This window comes from Peromyscus leucopus, chromosome 4 (genome assembly GCF_004664715.2).
Source record: "Peromyscus leucopus breed LL Stock chromosome 4, UCI_PerLeu_2.1, whole genome shotgun sequence".
In the NCBI taxonomy this organism is placed as follows: domain Eukaryota; kingdom Metazoa; phylum Chordata; class Mammalia; order Rodentia; family Cricetidae; genus Peromyscus; species Peromyscus leucopus.
Genome location: NC_051066.1, coordinates 22,011,286 through 22,038,936, shown reverse-complemented (window position 1 = coordinate 22,038,936; position 27,651 = coordinate 22,011,286). Strand labels below are relative to the sequence as shown.

The 27,651-nt window shown below is 38.5% G+C and overlaps 1 protein-coding gene and 1 non-coding gene across 4 annotated transcripts in view; one reads left to right on the top strand and one right to left on the bottom strand.

Annotated features, from left to right (window-relative positions):
* Positions 1–27,651, bottom strand: part of Arhgap15 (Rho GTPase activating protein 15) — a 602,692-nt gene that overhangs the window by 262,691 nt on the left and 312,350 nt on the right. The gene's annotated exons all lie outside the window — the stretch shown is intronic.
* Positions 25,630–25,757, top strand: LOC114705301. Its single transcript, XR_003736375.1, has one exon. It is a non-coding gene; the product is annotated as a small nucleolar RNA SNORA40 (small nucleolar RNA).

Here is a 27,651-nt window from a genome sequence, read left to right as displayed (position 1 = left end):
CCAACGTTGGGCATGTGGTACATATTGTGCAGTTCTGCTGTGAATTTGAATTGCGTTGTGTCTCTCCCCACTAGGGGAGAGAACATTTCTTGTGGAAACAATACTGCTCTGTAGCAAAAAGCAGTTCTCACAATACTCCTGTGAACGGGAAGAATTCTTTTATTTATTTATTTTTTTTAACTAGAGAATAGAATCATTAAACAAAATTTGCCAAATGACCTATCCACAAGCAGGGTCTGACGACACCGTGTCTCCCTGAAGTATACAAGGGGCGACCCTAACCCAAAGACCTTTCAGCCCTGGTTTTACCAGGTAAGCAATGCCTGGCCAGCCATTCCTAAGTTCCTGGGGTAATTCTCAGATTGTTACCGACATTGCCATCCCTGTCTGACTTACTCTGATGATGAAAACAGCGTAGACTTCCACTAACCCTGCAAACGCTTTACTCTGCGTTACTGCAGCAGCGTTCTTGGCTTAAATGTACCTAGAAATTATAGAAAACACACAGCCACCCTCGAAGACCAACACATTCTAATCTAAAACGCATCGTCTTTCAAAGCCCCTTCTTGAAAGCCACAGAGGTTCCGGCTCAGCTGCATATTCTGGATGGGCTGAGATAAGGATTCTTCATGTCTTGCCTGCAGCTCCAGACCATGCTGTAGGGCAGTGGCCGCTCTGCCCTGCCTCCTTCACCCTTCTTGGTGGCCTTCTCACCCCCACATTCCCCAGCGCTGAGACCGGCGCCTGGCCTGGCCTGCACTCTTGGCTGGCTCTGCAGGCCTTGCACTGGCCTGTGCAATGGCTGTGAGCGTGGCACCCTCCCTTCTCTGCTTGGGGATATCAGGGATCTGAAAATGTCAGGCCAGACACAGTCTTTCAGAAAGTAGTGTTTCGGGGACAGAACCCTCTATTATTCGAAGAATTATTTTGACATAAGCTTCAAGCTATTTGCTCCAAAATGTGCGTGCAAAGCACTGCTGCCCACCCCCACAGGAAGTGTATTGAAAATGCGAAGGGTGCGCCGAGCATATCTGAGGACACAGTGTGTAGTCTACGGCTAAGTGATCAGGGATAGCGGCGTGGTTTGTCCTCACAAATGCTGACAGACAGCTGCAGTTTGCAGCTGGCAGGGAGCTTATGCTCGCTAAACAAAGATCTAGCTGGAGCCCGGTGAATACTTGGCTGTAGCGCAGTGATCATAATTCATAACATACATTTCTAAAGGAGAATTCAAACCCTAAGAAAAAGCCCAGAAAGACTCCTGTCATTTTGTCGCTTGCTGTGGTCCGGATGCAGGTTGCTTGCTGGCTATTTTGAAGCCCCTCAGGGTCCCGTATATAGACCCGAGTTACCGGGCCTGTCATAAGCCAAACTGTTTCCTGTTTTCTTACCACTCTTTCAGATCCCCAAACCAAAGCGTTATCCCAAATAGTCTACTATTCCAAAATGAGCCAAGTAAAATTTCCGAACTCTTTATCTTTGCCTTTCTCCTTCCCTCCCTCCTTCCATCCATCCCTCTTTCTTGTCTTTTTTCTTTCTTTCTTTCTTTCTTTCTTTCTTTCTTTCTTTCTTTCTTTTTCTTTCTTTCTTTCTTTCTTTCTTTCTTTCTTTCTTTCTCTCTCTCTCTTCTCTCTCTCTCTCTCTCTCTCTCTCTCTCTCTCTCTCTCTCTCCTCTCCCTCCCTCCCTCCCTCCCTCTCTCTCCCTCTCTCTCCTTCCTCCCTCTCTTCCTTCACTTTTTCCCTTTCTTTCCTTTTTGAAAACATAAGAAGCCCCTATTGTTTGGCACAGTTCAAGTTAGCATCTCAGAAACATGAAATGTTAAATCTGGGGGGCGGGGGGGACAAACACCAACTTGAGAGAACAAAGTGTAAGTGTCCCCAGTTTTTGAGATGAGGAAAGACACTCAATTGTGAAGTCACTAGCCCAAGGCAACATAGGAAGAAGCAGAGCAGAGCTGGAATCCAAGCCTCTTAAACATCATTTCGGGTTTCTTTGTCAGCGCCTCTTTCTGCTTCTTTAATCCCAGATTGACTTTATTAGAAAAATTGTTCTTAAATCCAGAAGAATGTTCTAGGAGCCTTTTCTGCTGCTTGAGGCGCCCACTGCTGGCCCAGAGCTTCCAGTGTCTAGGATTTTTGTCCAAATGCAATAATTCTCATCAATTGTTTTATTCTATGTCTTCCCAATTGGAGAGTTTTGAATATAATATGGAAATATATTTAAATTTATATGCATAATTATGCATAATAATATGAAAAATACATGCCCAAAGGGGGAAATTACAGTAGCCTTCCTTTGACATGCAACAATGCTAAGTGTTTGGCTGTGATTCTTCTCTCCAACTTTTGCTAACCTGAAATCTGCAATAGATTATTCTTATTATTTGGGGTTTTCAGCCTTCCCTTTCCCTGGGGGCCAGAGAGCTGTGTTGCCGAGTGCCAGGACACCCTCCAGATGCAGATGTCACTGAGAAGTGCTGTGCTGGATATCCTTTCCATGTGTTTCTGCCTAAGCTGGGAGGGAATAGAGAGGATCGAGCTACGGATGGGAAAATGTGCTGTGCCAAGTTCCAACCCCTCTGAAATTCCAGCTTTTGGACTTGAACAGGCTGTGATCTTGGTCTGTTGCAAGCTTGTTCATTCTTGACACAATGAAACTTATGGTCTTGAGGCAAAAAAAAAAAAAAAAAATACCCAAAAAACTGACTTTGGGTTTTAAGGGTTCCACAAGCTTCTTGAGACATTAAGAACCTCTTACATAAAATAGCAGTAATGGGTTAAGACTGGAGGAATTGGAAATGTACAGATTGAATGACCTTTAAAATATACATAGGTTTAAAACTGAAGGAAAAATGCACTTAGCAAGAACGTATTTTGACTTATTTCTGAAATATGGATGGAAACATTAAGCAAATTCAAAATGAGGCTGAACCACATTCTCATTTCGACTTAAAGATCGACTTTAAATAACACAGCAGATGTAGTCATCAGTGTTGATTCCAAACATGGATATTATGAATGATGAGAAAGACTGGGTGAGACTTGGGCAATAGTAAGAACTATTGTTATTGTTAGCCCTTAATACTTTAAACTCTCAAAATAGAAGCAGGAGTGCAAGTGATATATTCTGACTACTTCCCCAGTTTTGTGAATTAGTAAGAAACATCCGCCAGGAAATATCCCTCTGCAAATAACCAACAGAAAACAATGTTAGCTGTTTGCACTCTATGGCACAGATGAAAAAAACAAAAAGCCACCTGTGTGAAAAGCAGTCCCATCGACACAAACAGGTGCTGGCTCACACAGCAGCTCCAAGGAAAGCAGAGGGGACAGGCAGGGTCAGGGATTGTGGGTGGCCCTTGCAGAGGAAAATTGAAGTTAATTGCTGTATTGTGAGGAAATGGTCAACTGAGGATTGTTCTAGATCACCTGGCCGTTTGGCAGAAATATTTCTTTTCCCAGTTTTGTGGCTATGTAAAGTAAACTGCCGTTGGAATATTATTGCAGTTGAGGCAGAAGGTGGAGGGAGTTTTCTCATGAGGCAGTTTAAAGTTTAATGGTGCTCCCTACATTCCCATCAAGCCTGAAGTATTGTTTGTGATTAATGACAAAAAAAAAAAGAAAAAAGAAAAATGTTTGATAATTGAGCAGTATCTGGGCTTGCTGTGTGGAAGGAGCACACAGCCCTTTGTGTTGAGGTCTGACTTCGAATTCTAGTTCTGTTACCAGGACAGTCCTTACCTCAGTTGTTCCTGGACTTTGAATTTTTCATCAGCACAACGGGGAGAAAGAGAACTTGATGCTGTGTTGCAGTGATTGAATATGCTATCACTTATGATTGTATTGCTTTGTATGGTGTACACGAGGATTAAGGCCTTACTCCCATTCCTTCTTCATCATTGTCACCGTTATTAACATACAGTTTCCACAGGACCTATATCATAAGACTTAAATAGGACTGGTCCTTGGAGTTTGGGGGCTGATAACTAAATATCATCACCTTGAAGTTTTTAAACCAAAGGAGGATATGGGTAATTTAAGAAACTCAGAATCAGTGCCTAGAAATTTAACATATCATTAATAATTATTAGTAAGGGTCAATGTCTATATTATATAAAGAGAGCTCTGGGGATTGCTTTTGAGACATAGCACATCTTTAATACTTTGCACACCCCTTAATTCCCAGCTGATAAATGAGAATTGATTGCAGTTTGGGTAGAGGATTAGTGTGTTACTGAAATGAGTGCACCATAATTAGCACCATAATCTGCTAATAATTTTTAAATACATACAATTTTTTAAGTTTATACTTTATAATAAATCTTGTGTCTATCTAATCACAAATGGCAGGCTATCTGCTCTGATAAATATGGCAGCAATGTGACCTTACATAGTAATACATGGTACTGACATTATATTCAATGTATTTCCATGCCCTATAGTTGTCTTAGGGCACAAACACATGCATGCTTTAGTCATGGCGATTAAAATATATTTTATATATTAAAATGCTTTGTAAAAAGTTCTTAGGGCTCAGTGGATAAAATGTTTGCCACACAAACATGAGAACTGGAATTCCAGGGGCAACATATTCAATAGTTTACACCTGTAATACTAGCATGCTTGTGGCAAGAGAGGAGGCAGAACAGAAGAATGACTAGAAGTTTATGAGACAGCTAGCCTACAGTAAGTAGTAGTGAATAACAAGAGGACCTTGCCTCAAATTAGGTTGAAAGCAAGGACTGATACCAGAAGTTATCCTCTGACCTCCACACTAGCCTACAGTATGAGTGTGCCACAATCACATACATGTAAACACACATAGACACATGAACACACACATACACACATAATATACATTAAAAAGGGAATTAGGGCTAGAGGAATGTTTTGGAGGTCTAGAGAGAAGGCTGCTGTTATAGAGAACTAGAGTTTGGTTTCCAGCACACTAAGTGGCTCACAACCACCTGCAACTCCAGCCCCAGAGGTTCCAATGCCATCTCTGGCCTCTGTGTGCATTCCCACATATGTGTATACACACACACACACACACACACACACACACACACACACACGCACGCATGCACTCACGCACGCACGCACTCACGCACACGCGCACACGCACACGCACACACATTCATATATAACAAAATAAAATAAATCTTTAAAATATAAAAACAAGTAAGTTGAGTTTAGCCTTAAAAATGATCCTTAACTCCTGATGAATTGCAGATGAGCATGAATTCTGGGATGCTCTGGGGTTCTGAGGAGCTAGATTATGGGTAGATTAGGGGATGATGAGAGTCATTAATGAGAAGAAACCCCATTTGCTTTCCACCTGACCCAAGTGGAAGTATACTCCCCACCTTCAAACTTGATTAGTTCTAACCAGTAGACCAACAGGGGCTTCTTAAGCTCTATTTCTGCACCCTTAGGTGGAACTGGCCAGTTATACTAACAGCTAGAACTCACTTCTACTCCAGACACATGGGCTCTCTTGCTCTTTCCTGAGCACATCCTGCCTCCAGCCTCTGCACCTGCTGCTCACTGTCACCACATCATCCTTCCTTAGACACTCACAGAGCCAGAGTTCTCACTCCCTCTAGTCCTGACCCAAGCACCATTTCTCATAGGTTCCCTATTTACTTAAAACTATGAGTTTCATTCACACTGGCTATATTTTATTCCTTACCATTCTTTTATTTTTCAATGCTAAACACAATTTAGTTAATATGTTTTGTACTTACTAATATCTTCTTTCCTCAATGTTATAATTTTAGTTGCACCAGGAGATTATTTTTTTTGTCCATTTTGTATTATATTTTCTGCAGTGCTATAGGTCTATATCAAGGCTTTGTGCTGGATAAGAAGGTGCTCCCTAATGACACTTTAATTTTTAGATTTAAATTGGGCCCACAGGACAACACAGGGGGTCTGAAGGTACCCGCTACCAAACCTGAGTTGGATGCCCAGCTAGAAGGACAGAAATGACTGTGGCAAGCTGTTCCCTCACCTCCACACCTCCTGTGTGGCACACTCGAACCCTTACACATGTACACACAGAATAAATAGATGTAAAGAAGGTTTCAATAAAACCAGGAACTGGTAGGGGAAAAAAAAAGCCCTCTAATTAGTGAGAAAGAGGAGGGTTTATATGAGTGAGAATTGTTGAAACCAAGGTTGGTTATACTTTCAATGCCACAAATGATTTGGACAAATGAGTGGAGAGTATACACATACTGAATGAAATGGAGAGCATTCTGAATTCCATTTTCTAGACAAATAAAACCTCTTAATTCCTTTGAAAATATTTTAACATTTAGAGATAAAATTATCTTCTAAGAAAATAGACTTAACTTGATAGTTCATAAAGAAAAGAGATGATGATTAATAATTATCATTAAGTGACAATGGGAATTTATATCCACAATTTGTCTGAGAAAAAAGCAAATTCTGCCTCTCAAAACCTTCTCTTCAAACCTTGAACAACTACTTGTGGCAACTTTCCTTATTTGCATATTTATAGATATGAATATAAAATCCTTTATCTTTTGTCTTATTTACAGAATAATAGAATTCAGTTTTCAAAAATCTCATTAAATAACTTAAGGATATTTACATCTACAAAGATATATTAAAATCATTTCAGATGAGTTTTTTTTAACAGGAAGTTGAATAGAAGATTGAGGTTAAAATCATAAACATACCCTTTTTTGATGATTAATGATTGTAAGTACAAAAATTATGATGACTATCAGTGGAATTCTCTGTATCATTAAGGGATTAAAGAAGGAGAGAGATGAGATAGGGGAGGAGAGAGAGACAGAAGCTAATTCTTAGAGAGAGCAGCTCACTTTGTGGCAGAGGGTACAGACTCCTAAGGCCAGCAGTGTCCATGGGAAATACAGTGTGAACCACAAATAAAATTGAAAATGTCCTAATAACCACAATAAAAGGTTAAAAAAAAAAACATGATGGGATGGCCAAACACCCTAATAGTCTTGCCAGAAACCCCATCCAAGGACTGAGGAATCTGGATGCAGAGATCCACAGCTAGGCCCCGGGTGGAGCTCCGGGAGTCTAATTAGTTAGAAAGAGGAGGGTTTATATGAGTGAGAATTGTTGAAACCAAGGTTGGATAAAGCACAGGGACAAATAGCCAAATGAATGGAAACACATGAACTATGAACCAAAGGCTGAGGGGCTCCCAACTGGATCAGGCCCTCTGAATAGGTGAGACAGTTGATTGGCTTGATCTGTTTGGGAGGCATCTAGGCAGTGGGACCAGGTCCTGTGCTCATTGCATGAATTGGCTGTTTGAAACCTGGGGCTTATGCGGGGACACTTGGCTCAGTCTGGGAGGAGGGGACTGGACCTGCCTGGACTGAGTCTACCAGGTTGATCTCAGTCCCAGTCCTCGGGGGAGGCTTTGTCCTGGAGGAGTTGGGAATGGGAGGGGGGGCTGGGGGGAAGGGGAGGGGGCAGGAGGGGGGAGAACAAGGGAATCCATGGCTGATATGTAGAACTGAATGGTATTGTAAAATAAAATAAAAGGAAAAAAAAAAGAAAAACAGTTGGAATTAATTTTAATGTTATATATTTTTTAATTTGTTCTGTTTCCTTGTATAATCAATTTCAAATCATGGGAACATTTCATATTCTGTTTCTTGTACTAAATTTTTTTAAGTCAGGTATGTACGTTATGCCTACAGCACATTTCAGTTTACACTGATCTATATTGCAAATACCCAACAGTGATATGAAGGTACTGGCACTGTGTCTAATAGATCAGTCTAAAGTCAAGCTGTGATAGTTAACCTTCTTTCCAGTGTGACTGAATTTGGAATCACCAAGCAACCACCTCTTGGCCTGGATGTAAACAGGTTTTGAGTAGTTTACCCGAGAAAAGAAGACTCACCCTGAATGTAGGCAATGTCATCCCAAGGGCTGGAGTCATGGGCTGAATGCAAAGGGAAAAATGAGTGGGTAAACTGAGTGCCAGCATTTATCTCTCTCTACTTTATGACCATAGATGCGATGTGACCAGCCATTGCCTGTTCTTGCCTTTGTGCCTGACTGCCATGATTGACTGGATGCCTTTTTAAACCAGGAGCCAAAGCAAACCTTCCTTTCTTAAGTTGCTTTTATGAGACATCTTGTCACAGTAATGAGAAAAAATAACACACAGTTTCTGGGTGTCATGTCATAAAAAGAACTGGCTCCGGGAGCCATGGGGGAGTTCTGTAGCAGAACAGGAAGCCTGACTTAGCTCAGAAGCTGACTTACAAGCTTCAGGAGAAGATACTGTCTTCAGTTCTAGTCAAATGTCCTGTTAGTACAGCAAACTGTACAAGCTGCAATCATTAGGTTTTTTCAGTGTAATATGTTTATTTCCAAATGTTGCTCTCCTATAGCATGGCATCCTTACATGTTCATACATGCCAGTTGCCCTTTGTGATTAGTTTTAATTGGCAACTGGACACAATGTAGCACTGTCTAGGAACATAGTCTCAAATGAGGGGTTATCTAGATCAGGTTGACCTGTGGGTATGTCTATAGGGGATTTTTCTTAATTATGTTAATTGATGTGGGAAGACCCAGACTAAAAGTGGGTGACATCACTCTCAGGGGTTAGATCAAGGACAGTATAGAAAATGAGAATGTGAACTGAGCTCAAGTAGGTATGCATTCATTCCTGACATATCCTACGGTGGATATGACCAACTGCTTCAAGTTCCTTCTGGCTTGACTTGTCTGCAATGATGAACTGTAACCCAAAATGTAAGGCAAACAAGTCTTTTCTCCCCCAAGTTGTTTTTCTACAGAGTACTTCATCACAGCAACAGAAATGCAACCATGACCACCTCTGTAACTGTATTTATATCTAAGTACATCAGAGAGAGCAAATGGGCAAACTAAATATTTCTAAGGATTCTGGCATTTGCAATTTATAATGTGAGCTTTCTCTACCCAGCACACTTTCTTATGTCAAGATGACAGTGCTTATTAGTTAAACAATGGTTCATTTATGAGAACCCACAGTAAAGTGACAACATTAATGACCATGAAGTGTGTTCAGACTGTTGGCTGAGAATAGAGAAGAGAGTGCATGGGTCCTGTTTGGTTTACTGTGTATTCCCCAAATCATAACTTTGTTCTAGGGAAAGAAGTTGAGGAGACACACACTCATTTCATTGGATTAAATTGGAGTTTGACTTAATAATGCTATACAGTTAGCTGAGCTGACTGTAGAATGAGTTGGTGAGACTAGTGAGTTTACTTGTATGCCATTCTCCCAAGATGAAATCAATTTGGTTTCACCCAACACTCATCGAAAGTCAGAAGAATGTACATTTCTTGATCACACACACACACACACACACACACACACACACACACACACACACAAAGGATACCATAGCAGGCAGGCTATATTGCATTATGATTCTCAAGACTTACTTTTAAGTAATACAAACAATTTTGAAACTGAATATAAGCAAGGCAGAATCCAGGAATGCCATCTGGTAGTTGAGTGAGAATGATAACACCTGCTTCTCAGAGGTTTGTGACACTGTGGGACCAGTTCTCAAAACCAAATCTAAGCTTTGGTTTACAGAAGATTTTCAGTTTCAGTTGTGTTTCCCCAGATTATTTGGTTTTCACAAAAAATAATAAGCAGAGACCATTTATAATTATTTATGTTTACATTTCTAAAGGAAAATGATTAACACACAGTGCCACTCTAATTTAAATAAGATTTTTTTTTAAATAAAATGAATAAGACAGAAACTTTGGTAGGGAAAAAAAAAAGGAGAAACATTCCTATTCCCTATGAAATGTTCAGTGTATAAACAATTAAAATGTAAACAACGAAGTAGTTGACGTGGTGAAGTAATGTGTAAGTAGCCAAGACATCACAAGACAGGAAGAATATTTCCTTCAGTCTCAGTTAGCAGCTTTAGGAAGCAAAGGTTCAATCAACATGGACTTGAATCACAGCAAACATACCCAACCATTCTTAAAAAATGGGTATTTATGACGACAAACTGGGACTTTAATGACAGAGACAGATGAACTGAGTTCATATCTATGCAATACAAGAAGGAAACAATGGTTATTCAGTGCAAATAATTTTGCCGTAATATGACAGCATAATGACTTAAGTGCTGAATATTGTCATTATGTTTCTGAACCTCATGCACATTAGCAATAAAGACTCAGTGCAACTATTGTATAATTCATATTTTGTATGAAAATCTTGTTCTTCTTTTAAAATAGTTGCATTTATAGGATCTGTAAGACTGTAAGATATATAAGTTTAATTTAATTATAATGTCTGTGTTATCTATGATGCCTAAGTCCCCTCAGGGAGGTTTCTAACCTGGACTATGTTAAAGAAGGACGAAGTTTGGAATACCAAGGGTGATTTCACCAACTTTCAATCTGGTGAGAATCACTATTTTGTGACATTGACACTATTTTGTGATATTATTGTGCTGACAATCTCCTAGCAGTCATATAAAAATGGGCAATCACATTACTTTTGTGTTCTAGTGAATCTTCAATTTTCTGGAAAAGAACAAACACTTGAAATTCTGACAAGTATTTAAAATATCCACCACATATATAGTTAGATGTTTAACATTTTCTTCCATTTATTTTAGATACTGCGTAGAGTCGTCACACCAAGCACAAGAACAAAGAAGCACACCACACAGGGCAACTGCAAAAACTGACTGGCCTTATTTCAGGTTTTCAGATACCTTTTCCCTAGATCTGCACTTTGGTTAGAAAAATTCCCTACCCTGTGTTAGACTACAAAGAAAAACAATGTTGATGAATGCAGCAAGAGTATGTATTTTCAGACCATCGAGCTGTGTACTACTTAGCCCTGTAAAAAGAGAATCTCAGAAACACGAGAAATTAAAACTGCTAGTATCTTTCCCTTTCCTTCTTAATACTTGTAAGGGAGCAGCTGTGCCCAATTCTTAGAGTAAAAGGAAAACCATACCAATTTCAGTCATTTTTGTATTTCGGATGAATTCATGATGAGAAGTACATTTTGCCATTACTGATTCTGGAAATGCAACAATTGTAACAGTTGCCTCATCTACCTGCTAAACTGGTCTTCCTTATTCAAAATATGGTCTTGTAGGGTAGCATCAACCATCTGGCATCGAAGAATACGAGTCTGACAAAGAAACTTCTTGGGTATGTAAAAGAGTTAGGACAGACAAGCCCCTTTAGGGTATCAGCAGGATGAAAATTACTTCCATTTGCAAATGTGAGCACAGAAGAGAATATGGAATAGCCAAACGGTGGCTCTCTTAGTTACCTGCTTTGCACCTGAGTATGCCTGACATATGCATATCTGACCAGGATGCAAGGACTTGAAGAGTTAAAGTGGAAGACTAAGCCTGTCATGCACAATGCTCAAAATACAGAGCATGCATGCATGCCCAAATAAATATGCTGGATTTATACAACCAGCTCTTTTTTTTCATAAGCAAGAATTGAAACACATACACACTCACTCTTTCTCTCATACACACATACATACACATGCACACATGAACACACACAAAAACAACCCAAGCTGTCTTTTTTATGAATTTTGGGAAATTGCACAGTTTTGGGTGAAAAAACAAAACAAAACAAAAAAACTTGGCTTGGTTTTCACATTAAAAAAATGGAGATGGAAAGAATAAGACTGTGCCCATAAAAGCCAATTGTTTCCAAACCACATTGTATTGTTTGGCCCAAATAATTTACCCTCCTATATGGAAGAAGGGAACTGTAACAGACTGAAAGCACAATAGCCAATCAAAATAAAATTTCTGTTCTAAAATACCTTCCTAGTGTGTGAGGATTTGCTGAGCCCAAGCCTCACCCCTACCCACACTCTCCCACTAGTGAGACAAAGACAAGCTACAGAGAAAATGGCAAAACATTTGGAATTAAAGCAATTGAATTAAGATCTTGGTTTCTACATGAAATCATCACTCTTTAAGGACCTGGTGTATTGACTCACAAACCCTGTGAAATCTGGTAGGTTTTTAAGACAGATCTGAAGCTTTTAGCCACAGAAGGCAGCTAGGCCTTCTATCTTCTTTGTCAATGGAAACTGTAGAAATGAGGGGATTTGAGCTTATAGAACTCTCAAACCTACATAAAGGTGGAGGGTTAAAGCAAATTGAATATTGCCACCACTAATACAATGAAGTGTGGTCTTCTGTTCATCTTTACTGATTGTCACAGCAAAAAGAGGCAAAATTTATACATACATATATATGTATGTATATATATAATTGAGTCCCTTGATTAGCATTTAAAAGAAAATTCTATTTTTAAACATTTTATGGACTAGCAAGATGGCTCAGTGGGCAAGGGTACTTGCCACCCAGCTAAGGACCTGGGTCCAATCCCCAGAACTGACAAGGTGGAAGGAGAGAACCAATTACCTACATGTTGATTTCTGACCTTCACATATGCACCACGGCACAAGTGCAATCACACATTATGCACACATTATGTGTGTGTGTGTGTGTGTGTGTGTGTGTGTGTGTGTGTGTGAGAGAGAGAGAGAGAGAGAGAGAGAGAGAGAGGAGGGCGGGGGAGTTGATATTCTATATGTAACAAATCAGCATTTTGTTGATTTTTAACCTGGGAAAATAAAATGTATTACCTTTCTACTTGAATAAGTACAAATAGGGATTTGGAAGCACAGCAGCAGTCATGCTGTGAAAACACATATGCCGCTCACATGGCCTATACTGTCACTGATTTATATGTGCTCCACTTAAAAATCAAGAGCCCAGGAATTATTACCCAAATTTATTTTATTATCCCTATTTTTGTTTTGGTATGATCCGATCATCTTGTAAATGTGACAGAATTCTATCCACTTCAGGAAGGAGCGGCACCTGCAGACAGCAGGGTAAAAAGGACCACCACCCACCTATTCTTCTTGCCCCTTCTTTTCTCCTTGCTCCTTTTACCTTGGATATTTTGTTTTTTCAGTCAAGTGTATTTTAAAGTCCATCAGGGAAACTAAAACAACAACAACAAAAGATGAATAAGAACAAAAGACAAGAAACAAATGATTAGGAAGAAAATATGATGAGGAAAGGAAAATAGTGATGGTCACCAAGGAAAGGGAGGCGGAAGGCACTCAGTTTCAAATTCAGGGTCAAACAATTTACATACCTAAAAGAACAACATCAAGAGAATATTTAAAGTGCAAAATAAAAGCCTGTCAGGATAAATATTTTTCATGAAAAAGGTTATCATGATGTAAAGCAATCATTTCCAACAAAAAGTTTGGAGTTGATGTAGGAATCTTAAGGATAGCCATAGATTTTGGTACCCTGACTCTCTCTGTGAGGAAGAGCGAAGGTACATAAGGAAGTGCAGCCTATAATAGCAATCTCTGAATATGCCATCATCCCGCAACACAAACGTTTTGAGATGTTTTGACTATCAGCAAGTAAAGAAGCAGAACTAGGCTTGGTGACATCATTTCCACTGGAACAGAAGTTGTCTTGACTAGAAATTGTCATAGAAATTTGTCATTTATATTTAGAAATATAAATAACTTGTCTGGCAAGAGTAAGCACACTTTTTCCAAGACGACATCAATATACTGAGTTGGTTTATTTATTTATGTGTGCTTTTTGAGGCACTGTTTGCCTTGCTCATAAAATTGTCTTTTAGGGTATGCTATTGAATGTCATCAATCCTTAATGCGGTTTGTTCTTCTTGCTCATGTTTAGACATCCACATTCTACAACATCATTGTATTTCACTCTATTCTTTATTTCAATCAAATTATATCTCCAAAATTACTACCAAATAAATAATATTGAATAATCAAATCATCATTGACCTTGATTCTCTTAAATATCAACTTGATGAATTAGGCAGGTTGGTCTATCCTGGCAAGAGTAAACATAGGCTTTTCTAGGAAAATAGCCCACTTCCCCAAACCTTGGCAAGTTCTAGTCAGGCTGATATTCTCTGTCATAAGCCCTTCGCCCTCCAAATCAAAACTAAATATACAGTCTTGGTTAAAGACCAATCAAATTTACAGGCATTAAATCATTTGTAGGCCATTCTTTTAATCATTTAAGAGGGTGAGACATGGTTAAAAAATTTTTTATTGGAAATGTCTTCAAGATGAGGAGAATGAAGCCTATGAATGTCTGATAGGTTTGCCATGGAGAATTGATCTCAGTTCTTAGCTCAGCTACTTGACAGCTGTCTGATACTAGGCAAATGGTTGTGCTGTGATGGCTTTTTAATGTGTTGTCCTAGGTAGGCTAAACTATAGACCCTCATCATTCTATCACACACTAATGTCAGTGATGCTATGAAGGGACTGTGAAAGATAATAAAAGTCTCTAATCAGCTGACTTTATATTAATCAGCAGAGATTATGTTATGGTCAGCCAGATGAGCTCTCTGAGGACTTAGACATTCTGTGGGTTCAAAGATTCTTCCAGCAAGTCCTGCCTGGTAAATCCAGACTGTTTCTGACCTTCAGCTGTGATCTATGGGGTTCTTGCTTGCTGTCCACCTTCCCTTTCTGACTATCTATCCTGTGGTCTCCAGATGTGCTTAGTGAGCCTGAACAGCTGTGGAAATTCATCCTCTTTGATATTATTGATCTGTCAGTCTGTCTCTCCATCCCTCAATCCATCTGCCTCAGTTAGGGTTTCTGTAGTGGGTAGCCAGAGAAAGAGAGAGTCATCAGATAAAAGTGATAATGCAGAGGAAACATTCACAGTTTGAAGAATAAGAAAGTTAAGAAACAGATGTCAAGCTGGGCGGTGGTGGCGCATGCTTTTAATCCCAGCACTCGGGAGGCAGAGGCAGGCAGATGATCTCAGTTAGTTCGAGGCCAGCCTGGTCTACAGAGTGAGTTCCAGGACAGCCAGGGCTACACAGAGAAACCCTGTCTTGAAAAACAAAAAAAAGAAAAGAAACGTCTGTTATAAATATCTTGTGTATTGTCACAATTTTGAAGTCATCGTTCTTCACCATACATTTGCTTATAGACTGTTTACCTTATTTACGTGAAGCCTTAGTCCTTAGGTTATTTTGATAGATAAGATTTATAGATTTATAGTCGCCTATGTCATCTCTATAGTTACGTTAGTTAGGTTATCCAGATTTACAGATACATAGGTTAGATGGGCAGGTAATCTTCAAACACTTCATAGACCTGGAGAATATGGCATTTAAATAACTTAGAATTCTGTTGACGTGAGACACAATTGCTCCTGGCTGCACCAATTGATCCCGAGAGAATGTTGGGCTTCTAAGACATTTCCATTTGGAAGTTTGTCTTTTGGCACAAAATGGCCTACTGGGCAAAGAACTGCCCTTGCCTTGATGGCTGACAGTACAAATGCAATGCTCTCCTTTCTGGACAAGCGGGACACAAGGAAAGCGACCACTGTACTCTGCCAAGACAGGGTAAGATGGTCTTTCAGAAATCCTGCTTCTGAAAATGGTCTGTCAGATACTCTAGGCCTGTAGCCAATTTGAATGCACCAACAATGCTGAGAAACATTAGGTGACTGTCCAGGCTGCCAGCTGTCTTGGTCTACTCTTGCAAGATTCCCGAAAGTTGCTTGCATCCGTCTTCCATTTCTCAGGTACCGTTATATTCCTTCTCAGGTCTTTGATGGGATTGAAGACTAGCAGTTATAGTTACAACTTAGTATATATAATATCTTAGATAGAACTTATTAAGTATTAGGTTCAGGTTCTTTAGGATAGGACACCTTTGAATGATCTTTATAATATGCTGTTTACCTATGCTCTATACTTCTCTGGATTTTAGTATGTGTTTCTTGCTTGATATTGTTTGCATTGGTTGTAGTTACATCTTATCTAGGTCATTATCTCTCATTATTTCTGGACAATATTTGATAACCATTCCTTTGTATGTAGTCTTGTATTAGTTTAGAACCTTCTTATTTAGACAAAAAGGGGGAGATGTAGTGGGTAGCCATTCCAACTTGGTTCTGGAAGTTCCAACCCCCATTGAGACTCTGGCAACTGTCACGCCTACGAGGCGGGGCGAGGGGAGGCGCCTGGGGACCCGAGAGCTGGATGGGCCAGCGCTCGCGCTGGGCGCTCTCTCGTGCCGGGACGCTGACCAGTGCAGATTGACTGTGTAGAGCTCCGGAGAACACCGTTGGACTGCATTACACCTTCCCCAGACCCTGCGACCTACCCATTACTTAATTTGTGAGTTTCGCCATTAAATAAATATCCTTTTAACTACGTGGAGTGGCCAAAATAATTTCTCCAATAGTTTCTATTGTGATAAAATTCAATGACCAGAAACAACCTCGGGGGAAGGAGTTTATTTCATCTTATAACTCTCAGTCACACTCTATTACTGAGGAACTCAAGGCAGGAGCCTGGAGCCAGGAACTGGAGCAGAAGCCATGGAAGAACACTACTTACTTGCTTGCTCTTCATCCTGTGCTCAGTTTGCATTTCTTATGCAATTTAGAATTACTTACCCAGGGTTAGCACTGCCCACGGTGAGCTGAGCCCTCCCACATTAATCACCAATTAAGAAAATGCCTCACAGGCCTGTCTACAGAACAAAACTGGTAGGGCATGCTCAGTTGAGGTTCCTTCTTCCCAAATGCCTTTAGCCAGCACACCATCTCTATCTAACATTCCTCTGGTCATCCATTCATCTACTCATTTTCCCAGTCTCTTGCTAAGATGGGCATTGCTTTTCTCTCGGGGCCCTAGCTATCACTACTAATTTTGTCTCAGTTTTTTTTTTTTTCTTTTTTAAAAACAAAGTAGGAAGCTGCTCGTGTGTAACCTCCTTTACCTTTCCATCCTCAGTGCATTGTGTGTGTGTGTGTGGGGGGGGGCTTTAGGACCAATACTCCTTGCATGGAGGGAAGTTTTAGAGGAAGTTATTCATATGGTTTATTTCCCTTACAGTCAGGCATACAAGAACAGCAAAATACACTGAGAATTGGTAACATCTTTATCTTTGGTAGCCCCCCACCCACCCACCCACCCGTGGTTAAAATGCATAAGGTAAATATTTTGTTAAAGATAAACTTCAATCACAAAAGCTCAAACATCACAAGATTTTCCTTGCAGAATTGAGTTGTTCTGACAGTTCCAGTCTAGAGGACACACTTTACTACAAACAGCTTTACATACCACATGTTCTTGTAGCCCAGTCCATTGAAATGGTGAGCCTCCACTGCAGCAAGTGTTAGTACTTAAGTGTTTAAACTGCTGTGCAAAAAAAAAAAAAAAAAAAAAAAGAGACACCCCAAAAGGGAGTTGTATATACAGAAAAGTTCGGAAGCACGATCAACTTGTACCTTCAGTTTGGCAAATAGTTAAAATTTTCATTATAGGCAAGCATACAATGGGTCATGCTGAAGCAAAGAAGACTGTGAAAGATACTTATTGTTATCAGCCAAACTAATACATAAATCACTCGACTCTTGAACATGGGCTGGACGCTTGTAGAAGTGAGATTTTGAACTTGAGGGTCTTCCCCACAGTTGGCAACAGCACAGTAACCTTCCTTTTCAATGTGAGCCCTCTACCAGGGTTTTCACTGTGACTTTCTTGAAGTTCTTAAGTCTTCACCTGATACCTCTCCCCAGGCCAGGAAGCAGTCTTTGGGACTGTTCCAGCTTCTCTAAGCCAGGTAAGTAGCAATCTGGAAAACCAGTACACTGCTATTTAAAATTATAAATGATTCCCTTAAGTGCTAAAACCACAGCTCTCCTCCAGTTGTTCCCAAGAAAATAGATAGATAGATAGATAGATAGATAGATAGATAGATAGATAGACAGACAGAGAGATGATAGATAGGTAGATAGATGATAGATAGATGATAGATAGATAGATAGATAGATAGATAGATAGATAGATAGATAGATAGATAGATAGACAGATTGTGCTAACCTAATCAGTAAACATCTAAGAGGTCAGGTGGCTCCGTCTTTACTATTCATTCCTTGTCTCAGACTTAACACACACAATGCACTGCCAGTACAAAGATGGTTCCTTTTTACCAAACTCGGTTGCTATTGAGATGGCAGAGGAACTGCATCATGACTTCAAAGCACAGAGAAAGCAGAGGAAGTCATTAAGAAGAAAGGAATACATTTCCCCCCTCCGACACTGTTCATCTACCTGATATCTATCTTGGTGACTTGGACTGACCAAACCCAGAACTACTACCTCCAGACCGGAGAGATGCATTTTCAACTGCCAGGGCATGAAAAGTGTTCAGATCTCTTTCTCATGGCTTGCATTCACTAGCCTTTCCATAGGAGCCCACCCACTCCATGTGGCTCCCTGGACACATAGTTTGTCATGTTCAAAAGGTCAGTGAACTGTCCTGTAGCACTCTCTTCCTTGAGCTTGCACAGCAGGATTGAAGCTCTGGTCACACTTGACTTCTCTGCCCACATTGCAGTGTTCAAGACACTGCCCTGCTGTGGTGGCCAGCACTCTCTGTTGCTATGCATTTTAGTTCTTGGTATATCTGAAGATTTTTTTTTCTCATGTTATTTGCATGCTTTGAAATGGCATAAAATGAGCTGTTCTTAGGAAGACTGACATCACTCACTAATAAATTTTCTTGTAAGTTTTTGAGGCAGATTTTGGCACATATTCAGATATTCTAGCTTTTCTGAGTTGTTTTGGTCATTTTCCAAACTATCAGGAAAAAAAAAAAAAACTTTGATGTAGTTTGGTTGAAATTTGATCTCCTCTGTATCTGGTTTGTACTGCATGGTCTGTTTTATGTTCTTTTAACTTAGATTTTTCAGAGTAGTTTTAATTTATTTTTTTTTAAATTTATCTATTTATTTTACATCCTGGCTGCAGTTTCCACTCCCTTCTCTCCTCCCCAAGCCCCTCTGTTCTCACCTCCCAAGCCACTCCTCCTCCACCTCTGTTTAGGAAAGTCCAGGTCTCTCATGAATATCAACAAAACATGGCACATCAAGTTGCAGTAAGACGAAGCACCTCCCCTTGTATTAAGGCTGGGCAGGTGACCCAGTATGAGGAATATGTTCCCAAAAGCCAGTAAAAGAGTCAGAGGTGGCCCCTGTTCCCACTGTTAGGAATCCCACAAGAGGATTAAGCTAACTGTCACATATATGTAGATTAATTCTTCATAAGATTATTTATTTTCCAAAGAAGTATCTCTCAATTTAGCAATACTTTTACTTGAATGTTTTTCTTAATTTTTATCGTTCTTGCTTCAGAGTTTTGGTTTTCTTAATTCTATTTAGACATCTAAAGATACCTATTGTAGGGCTGCAGTGCTGAGTCAGCATGTAAGGCTCTTTCAGAGGCCCCAGCACCCACATGGTGGCCTCCAGCTGTGGGAAGCTGCACTTCCCAGGGTGCTGACCTCCTCTTGTGGCCCCCAGGGGCACCAGACCAGCATGTGGTGCACAGAAACACATCCATCACATTAAAAAAAAACAACAACTAAATTTAAATATGTAAACTATATATTTAAGTGCAGCATTATTTTACGTTCTTTTTCATATTAAAATTTAACATGCTATGCATGTGCCTCTGAATATTTCTTTAGTTGCATAGTGTTATACACATATTCATTTTATTAGTTTCTAGGAAAAGAACAATAATGGAAAGGAATGTTATTTTAATGGGTAAGTTACCTGGAGTATTTTATTTAACTTTTTGTTATTTTTAATCTTTACTACATTCTATTCAACTTTTGTATCTAGGATTAAAATATTTTTACTTTAATATAGTTGATAGTTCCTTATTTTGAATCTTGTGGGATATTTAAAAATAAAACACAGATTTTTATATTAAGGATATAAATGGTAATAATGCAAATTTATTAACAATACAAAATACATGGAAAATAAATTTTTATTCTTTTGCTAATATAAGAGTAAATTTTATATTCTGGTAAAAATATTTATTCATATTCAAATTTCAGAATAGAATTTGTTAAATGAGGCATTTTAATTATTTGTGAACTGAAAGGTGAGAGTTTTCTAAAAATAAAAATAGCAAGTAGCAAATTTCTAATCAAGTACGCAAAATTATCTTACTAATTTCAAACTTCAAATTGCGTTTTAATTTTTTTGTTTTTACTGTTTTACTTACCATCTGTTAAATCAATAAATGGTAAAGTTTAATTTTGTTATTATATATTTATTTCTTAATCAACTTTTCTTGACATTTGTGCCTTTTCCATCTGCCAATATGGCCTTAAAACTTTATTTTTATATGCTATATATATGGCATATCTTTTTTCAAAACACACATATAAAGTCATTCAACTATATGATTAATTATATATAATAATGAACAAAACTAAATGGCAAAAGAAAAGAAATAAATATAGAAAGCCTATATATCAGTGTATATTCTGAAGTAAACTCTTTATTCTAGACCTGAAAAGTAACTATATGAATTCCTTTTTCTAAAATAAGAATCAATTTAGTATACTGTTTGAATAATAGAATGAAGATATAGACTATGTATTTCAAAATACTCACAGCACATATTCTATTTATATTTTATTTATCATTGGTAACAAATAAAACTTGGTCAAAATTGTCATGTAGGAAGAAAATTCTTTTACATTTTTTGAGATTCATTTTGCCATATCACTTTGCTTTTTTGTATCATATTTCTTCCAATCTTATTTTAACACGTTAGGACAATAGAAAAATTCAAAAATAATTAATTTATAATCATCTTAAACATTTTCTGCTTTCTCTAATTTGTCACTCTACTGGTTATATTTCTGCCATTTTTTTCTTTAAAATTATATAAGCTAACCAGTTGTGGTTTTTTGTAATGTTCTCTGTCTCCCAAAAAAGAATATTCTCTGATGAAGGTTCAGAGCTACACTTATCTGCCAGAATGAGAATATGTATTTAAAACACAATTCAAGATTATATTGCTTTGGGGGGTGGCAGTAGTGGGTTTCCTCTAGGTCCCATAGCCTCACTAGGACTGGTTACCTAGGCTTCCAGTACCAGGCATGAATCCTGTTGGGTGGCCCTAAGGTCTAAATTATAGAGTTGTTGTTTATCGCCAGGATATGCCTGCCACTATTGCACTTTCTTGGGATGTCTTGTCATGCTGATCATTGTTGTGGCTTACAGGTATCATAGCTGGGTAGGATTATTGATTGTTTTTCTCTTTTGGAAGCTTGCACAACACCTTCCAATATGAAAGCTAGTCCTCAGGAAGGTGACTTGTATCTGAGAAAACAACTGAACATGGGGTACCAAGCCCAAATTTATGTACCTACACAAGCCTGCATCGAAGGCTCAGGGAGCATCATCGGACATCATGGAATAAGGGGTGAATAATAATAAGAGCCAGAGGACCAGGAACTCTGCTACAAGACTGTGTCTTCTATATAGAACAAGGAAGCTGTACCTGTAAAATCTTAACAGTAAGGTTCCTAAACAATGACAGCACCAACTCTCATGCCAATGTGAGTAAGGGAAATCACATGGGTATATACCTTTCTATCAAGAGTGGCAATTAATGACTACTGAGAAAGGGAGAATCAGTTTTCTCCAGGGATGGCCCCCCTAATTGGTTATCCAATATGAAGTAATTAGCCTTAAAAATGTGTACATAGCAAGCAACACTAAGTAGACACTAGCAGAATTCTAGTCCCTTCCTAGCCAAGTAATTCACATTGCTGGTTGATTTAAATATTGGATTCATATGTTACCTGCATAGCTTTCCAAATATTGCAAAGTAATGGTATCTCTGTGTTATTCTACCCTGATTTACTACACACTTAGCTCAATTGTGAAAAAATTGAAGACTAGTTCCTTTCTAGACAATCCCTTAAAGCACCAGTTGTCTTCTATACTTCAGACTGAAGAGTAGGGATCAATTACTAGCAAATAAGAGTCCTTGAGCTTCCCAATGACAGTGATTACATAGGAAGTCTACTGAAACATTCTTTCTACCTTACTTTGAAAAGATCAATTTGCTTCCCTTTCTTTATTTACATCTCATCAAAATGCTAATAAATAATTCCTTTTTCAGTTAAATTCCTGCAGTTTCCTTGTAATTCTATTTTATTTCTGAAGCTTAGCACCCAAAATATGGTAATCCAAGTTACATAATTATGCTAGGAAGCCGGGTTTTCTGCTCTCCCCTGAAACATGGCATGTGCAAAGATGAATTCATTCCATCAGATTTGTCATGAAGAGCTTTGCTCTAGAAACAAAGAAAGTGATCTCTTCTTCACAGTCTTTTTTTTGGGGGGGGATTGGCTAAATTTGTTTTAACTTAGTTTAGTAACATGATATATTTATGTTGATCCATTGTTGATTGGGAATCAAGACTTTGTAGACGGAAATTGAGTGAGGGCAGATATACAACACATACCACGAAGTGTAGCCTTTATTAAGGCACTCAATAAACTTTGCCTCCCAAATCCCAAGGTCATCTTTGAAAGTATGGTAATTTATGGAGATTTTAATAATTTATCTTTATGGCAATGTTTTGTTAACCAAATTGTGAATATTTTCCAAAATATAAAGGAGAATCTATCATGCTTGTATTAATGCTATTATTAACATTTATTGCATCATGCCCTTCTATAAATTGTTTAACCAAATTTATGCTTCCAAAAACCCCTGTGAGGTAGGCACTATTACTGACATTTTAAAAACTGCAAAACAGAGATTAAGTGAGATTGAGAGGCTGAATTAAAGCTGGGAGAGGTGGTAAACTCTTGCTCCCTCAGCCTCACCCCCATTGTCAGGAGTACCATGGAACAAGGCGGTAGCTCTAGGATGTGATGCTAGATGGCTTGGTTTCAAATTCTTACTTTGGCTTCCTTGGTGTGACTTTGCAAACATAAATGACACTTGAGTGTCTTCGTTATACCTAATAAGTAAAAGGGAGGTAATAATCATACCTCATATAATAGTGGACAGGATTAAAAGAGAGATCTCTTTTCTACTTGGTTTATTGCCTAGAGCTGGTAAGCATTTCAAACTATATCTATACAGTGTCTTTCTGCTGTAGAAGACATGACAACTTTGTTCTTACAGTACTTTTTACAGTGAGACATAGTGGTAATCCAAGAACGGGAATCAAAGGATTCTATTCATGTTACACAGTTATTCAATGAAAATGCTTAAGCTTGTCTCAAATTCTACTTTATTGTCCCAGAATTTTCTCACACCAGTCACTTAATACACTTACTTATTTATTAAGATAAATTATAGAAAGACATGATAAACAATTTAGACTTATATAGAACTATAAATAGAAACTTTGTGAGGGTTCTAACTGTCTCACTTGTATATTTCTCCCCCACTGCCCCATGATCAAATGAACCCACTCATTTAGAGTTGCTGGGGCACTGAGAAAAATAAATTTGACAGGGACATCATTGTAGACTGTTCCTATAAGGGTGCACCTCATCACACAGCATGTTACACATGCATCTTTTACATACTTATCTTTAAACTGTTTATTTGGCACATCAACAGGCAGCTGGTGGAACAAATAGGAAATCGTGGGAAGCACATTCATTTTTAAAGTGTTAATGCACCCAATCCAAGAGACAGTAATGTGCTTCCATCCGTTAAGATCCCTTTGAATGTTTTGGATTGGAGGACCATAATTTAAATGAAATGCATTATCCAACCTGGAAGGTATTCCACATCCTAAATATTTAATTGATTTCTCCATCAGGGGAAGATGAGTCTACACAATAGGCAGACCCTATCTTTAAGTGTCCGATTAATAGTGTCTCTAATTTAGGGTAATTTAGGAGTTTACAACTTACAAAAATGGCTCTGTCTTCCACATTCCTCCCAAAGTACCAAGAGGATTGTGCCTGGATTAATTGCGAACAGCAGACAACCCTCTGTGCATAATGAAAACTCAAGAGTCAGCATCATCACCCATGCACCTATAATTTGGGATCTCATCTAAATATTTTTCACTAGGGACTTTACTTCCAACGGAAACTCAAGGAGCGGAGCAGGAAAGTTGTAATTGTTGCATCTCCCAATTTAAAAAAGTTTAACGAGTCAAGTTCGTTCCTGCTGAGTTTTACTTAGTTGGGTGTTAGCTAACTGAGTGAGGAAGATTAATCAAGGTACTTGTAGATTTTCCTAATGATGCAAAGTTTGGCACCCTGAGGACTGGGGGACCGTCTATGCCTGCACTTGTGAAGAAGAGAAGTGGAACAAGACCATTGGTGGCTGTGACTCCAAATGAGTGATGCCTTACCGTCTATTGCACTCAGGCATTTCCAGACAAACACAAGTTCCAGGAGAAAATCTTAACAGTCTCATAAAAATCAGTGCCACAGATGTCAGTATTATTTGATGAGTTTACTAGGAAATGGTAAAATATGAGTTTATAAATGCAAAAATAACATTGAACTGTACCTATAATGTGACTCCTTTTGATTTTGTGAAGCCTGTCCAATTTTACCTGTTTGTAGACAAAAAAGAAGTGGGTGCCCTGCTGCTAAGCTTCGTTCTATGATTTGAAAGGAGAAAGTAAAAAATATATGATGATAAATAAATATTAATAACAAATAAATAAAATTGGTGGTATATCAGGTATATAATGTTTAGTATTGAATGCATCTTTCCCGTTGTACTTTCTTTCTGTCTTCTTGAAGAACTACTTTGTCGACAGCTTAATTTTTGTTCAAATATAAATTAGAATCAATTTTCTGGGGAGAAATAATCAGTATAGCTCCTGTTCTCCACAACAAAGAAATTACATTTGTAGACATATTCTAGAAATTTAAATCCCCCAATACTCCTTTGAGCAAGTCCAAGGAGATTTGGAGACTGACGGTTTTGTACTTTGCTATTCCCAGGGGCTCACGCGTGATCATCTTTACTGAGATTTATTCCCATCCCTGCTGAATTAATATGCATTTTAGTTAACTAATCTTGAAACAACAGGAATAAAGTTTATCCAGGTCTTTTATACCTCAGAGAACAAAACAAATACTACAAATCTTTAGAGAGAAAGGATATACAAGAGGGCTTGAGGTGAAGATTTCAAAGCAAATACTCTTTAAACGATGTGCAAATTACCTCGGCGCTTGAGCATGATTTATGAAAGGGGATTAGCTCACTGGAATAAGAACCAAGTTTAAACTGATGGGTTTCAAAGTCAAAGATGAGAAGTAGTTACAAGACAAGGAAGGAGGAAAGCAACAATAATTCAGAGAAGTGATTTGGCTTAATTTTTCCCCTGAATGGGTTTGCCTTACATTGTCACAAATTACTATTGCTAACTGCGGTATAAACAGTACACTTGTGCTTTAATTTTCTATAAAGTTTGAGTTTAATAAGTGACTAATTTTCTGCTTATCATACTAAAAATATAACTGTTAAGCAATGAAAACTACTGTAGCTAGAAGGTCAGCTTGTGAAAGTTTGGAGGGAGAGAACATTTTTCTTTCTATTCAGAAAGTTACATACACACCAGGAGAACACAGACATTCCAGGATTCCAGCATGTTCTCCCAGGGGCAGTTTAATGGCTTCTTGGAAAATACATGAAAATGATGACTTTTCTATCATCACAAAGATTGCTATATGATAGAATTTGGGTGCGTGTTTGTTCAAATAGTGAACGACCGCAGATTAGACAGGTACAAAAATAGATCATTTTTTGCAACCCAGATTTCATTGTTCAGCATGAGTTTTGATGTATAGAAGAAGAAGTGTAAGACAGCACACGGGACGATGGTGCTGATGATGAATCTTGTCTAGAGTAGGAGGCTGGAGCTGGAGACACCTGTGAGTGAGTGTTTGTTTTGATGTAGCACTGGTGTATCCTGCATGCAGGTTAGTATTCTGAGTGTGTTAGGGATGGGCATGAGCAGAACTCTTCCGAGATGTGGAGCATCATCAAGTGAGTAGCCTGTCTTAAAATGGGTCCTCAAGTAAATTGTTTGAAGAAATTGCCAGAAATCCTCTGGGGGAGAACTTTGAAGTTGTCATGACTATGTGTCTTCAATTCAAGGAGCCGGAAAAGAATACAAGGCTGATAGCACAGCAGGAGTAAACACCTTTCTCTGAGAAAGGGTTATTTTCAGAAATCTTGAACCCTAGTTACCTGGATGGACAGCAAAGGAATCCTTTAAATAAGTCCTTTAAATAAAAAATTTTATTGACTTTACAATAAGAAAGGCTATTATGTGAGTTCACTTCTTAAAATACCTTAATGACCTACCATTATGGAAGGTAAAGAAATTTTTAATATTTTCACTCACGAGTGATCAATGCTTCTTGACTAACATTCTGGATTTTGCCCAGTAAAAATGAGTTAAACAAAATTCTTTAGGTTCTCAGCCAAATCTTGCCATGGAAATCAGCTACGCTCAATTTAAAAATAAGGCATGGGATAGCAACAACAAATTCAGGCACTTACTAGAAAAGAAGAATGTTAAGTATTCCCGTGTAAGCTGTCCTGAAGTATGAAGCTAAAAAAGTGAAGCTATTCAGACGGTACAGCCTGTCTTCTCACCGCACAAAATGACATTTTAAGAGACTTGATATTTAGGAACAACTTTTTAGTCAAATCCATTGAGAAGATATTTATCATTTGTCCATTTTCGTCTTTACTTCCTAGATTTACAAACATGAGGTGATGTTTTATCTCAGAAATAATCACTATCGGTTTTTCCTAGAGATGCAATCATATGCTCCTAGAAAGCTTAAACAGACCTCATTCTAAGTTTGCCCACTCTGTTTATGGGAACTCAAATGTGAGCCTATTTTTGTTTTCTTTGCACCTTTTCCAAACAACTTAACTTAAGTATAGCTTGTTGAGCTTTGGTTGTTTTGGCAGGCACCACCGAAATGCTAATAAGCTAGCTCTAGGTAGTAATACAGTAGCTGAGCAGTGAATCATCTAGATTAAGACATCTAACCTGAAAGGTTGATGGGAAGTGAATTACAGTACTCAAGAACTAACACAAAAATCAAGTCACCTAAAGAATCAAATATCATTATTCTTGCCCTTGGAGAAGTGAATTAACTACCAGAGGATACTTGTGGGAATTTATATTCTCGGAACAGGACTTGTGTGGAAGGTGAAGGGTAAACAGAATTTCAAATCCACTCTGCATGTGGAATTCCAGAAAATTAATGGAATATTTCATGGACTTGCTGATATGACTGGCTTATTATCTCTTTATTTTGATGAGTTCAGGTTAATTTTAGAGTCATGTTTGTGTTATTGCTGCTGTCCTTTGCCCTGCCATTTCAGCGTTCAGGGTAAAGACGATGGCTGGAGTGCAAGCGATCGTGCACAAGAAGAGTAGCTCTTGATTCTGTAGAAATCTATGAGATGAAATGAGTGTTTACCATCTCAAGCCATGCATTGTCAGGAAGTGGCCAACTCAACTCCATGCAGGATAGATGCATTTAGGCAATGCTCCAAAGTGCTCAGGCTTTGGCCTTTTGCAAACTAATTTAGGGAGGTTTGTTTTTGTTCTGTTTTCTGTTTTTTTTTTTTTTTTTTTTTTTAATGTGGTAAAGTATTTAGCAGACTTTAATATGTATATAGCTTATCTATTAAAATGTAGTCTCCTGGGGCTGGTAGATGACTGAGTTTG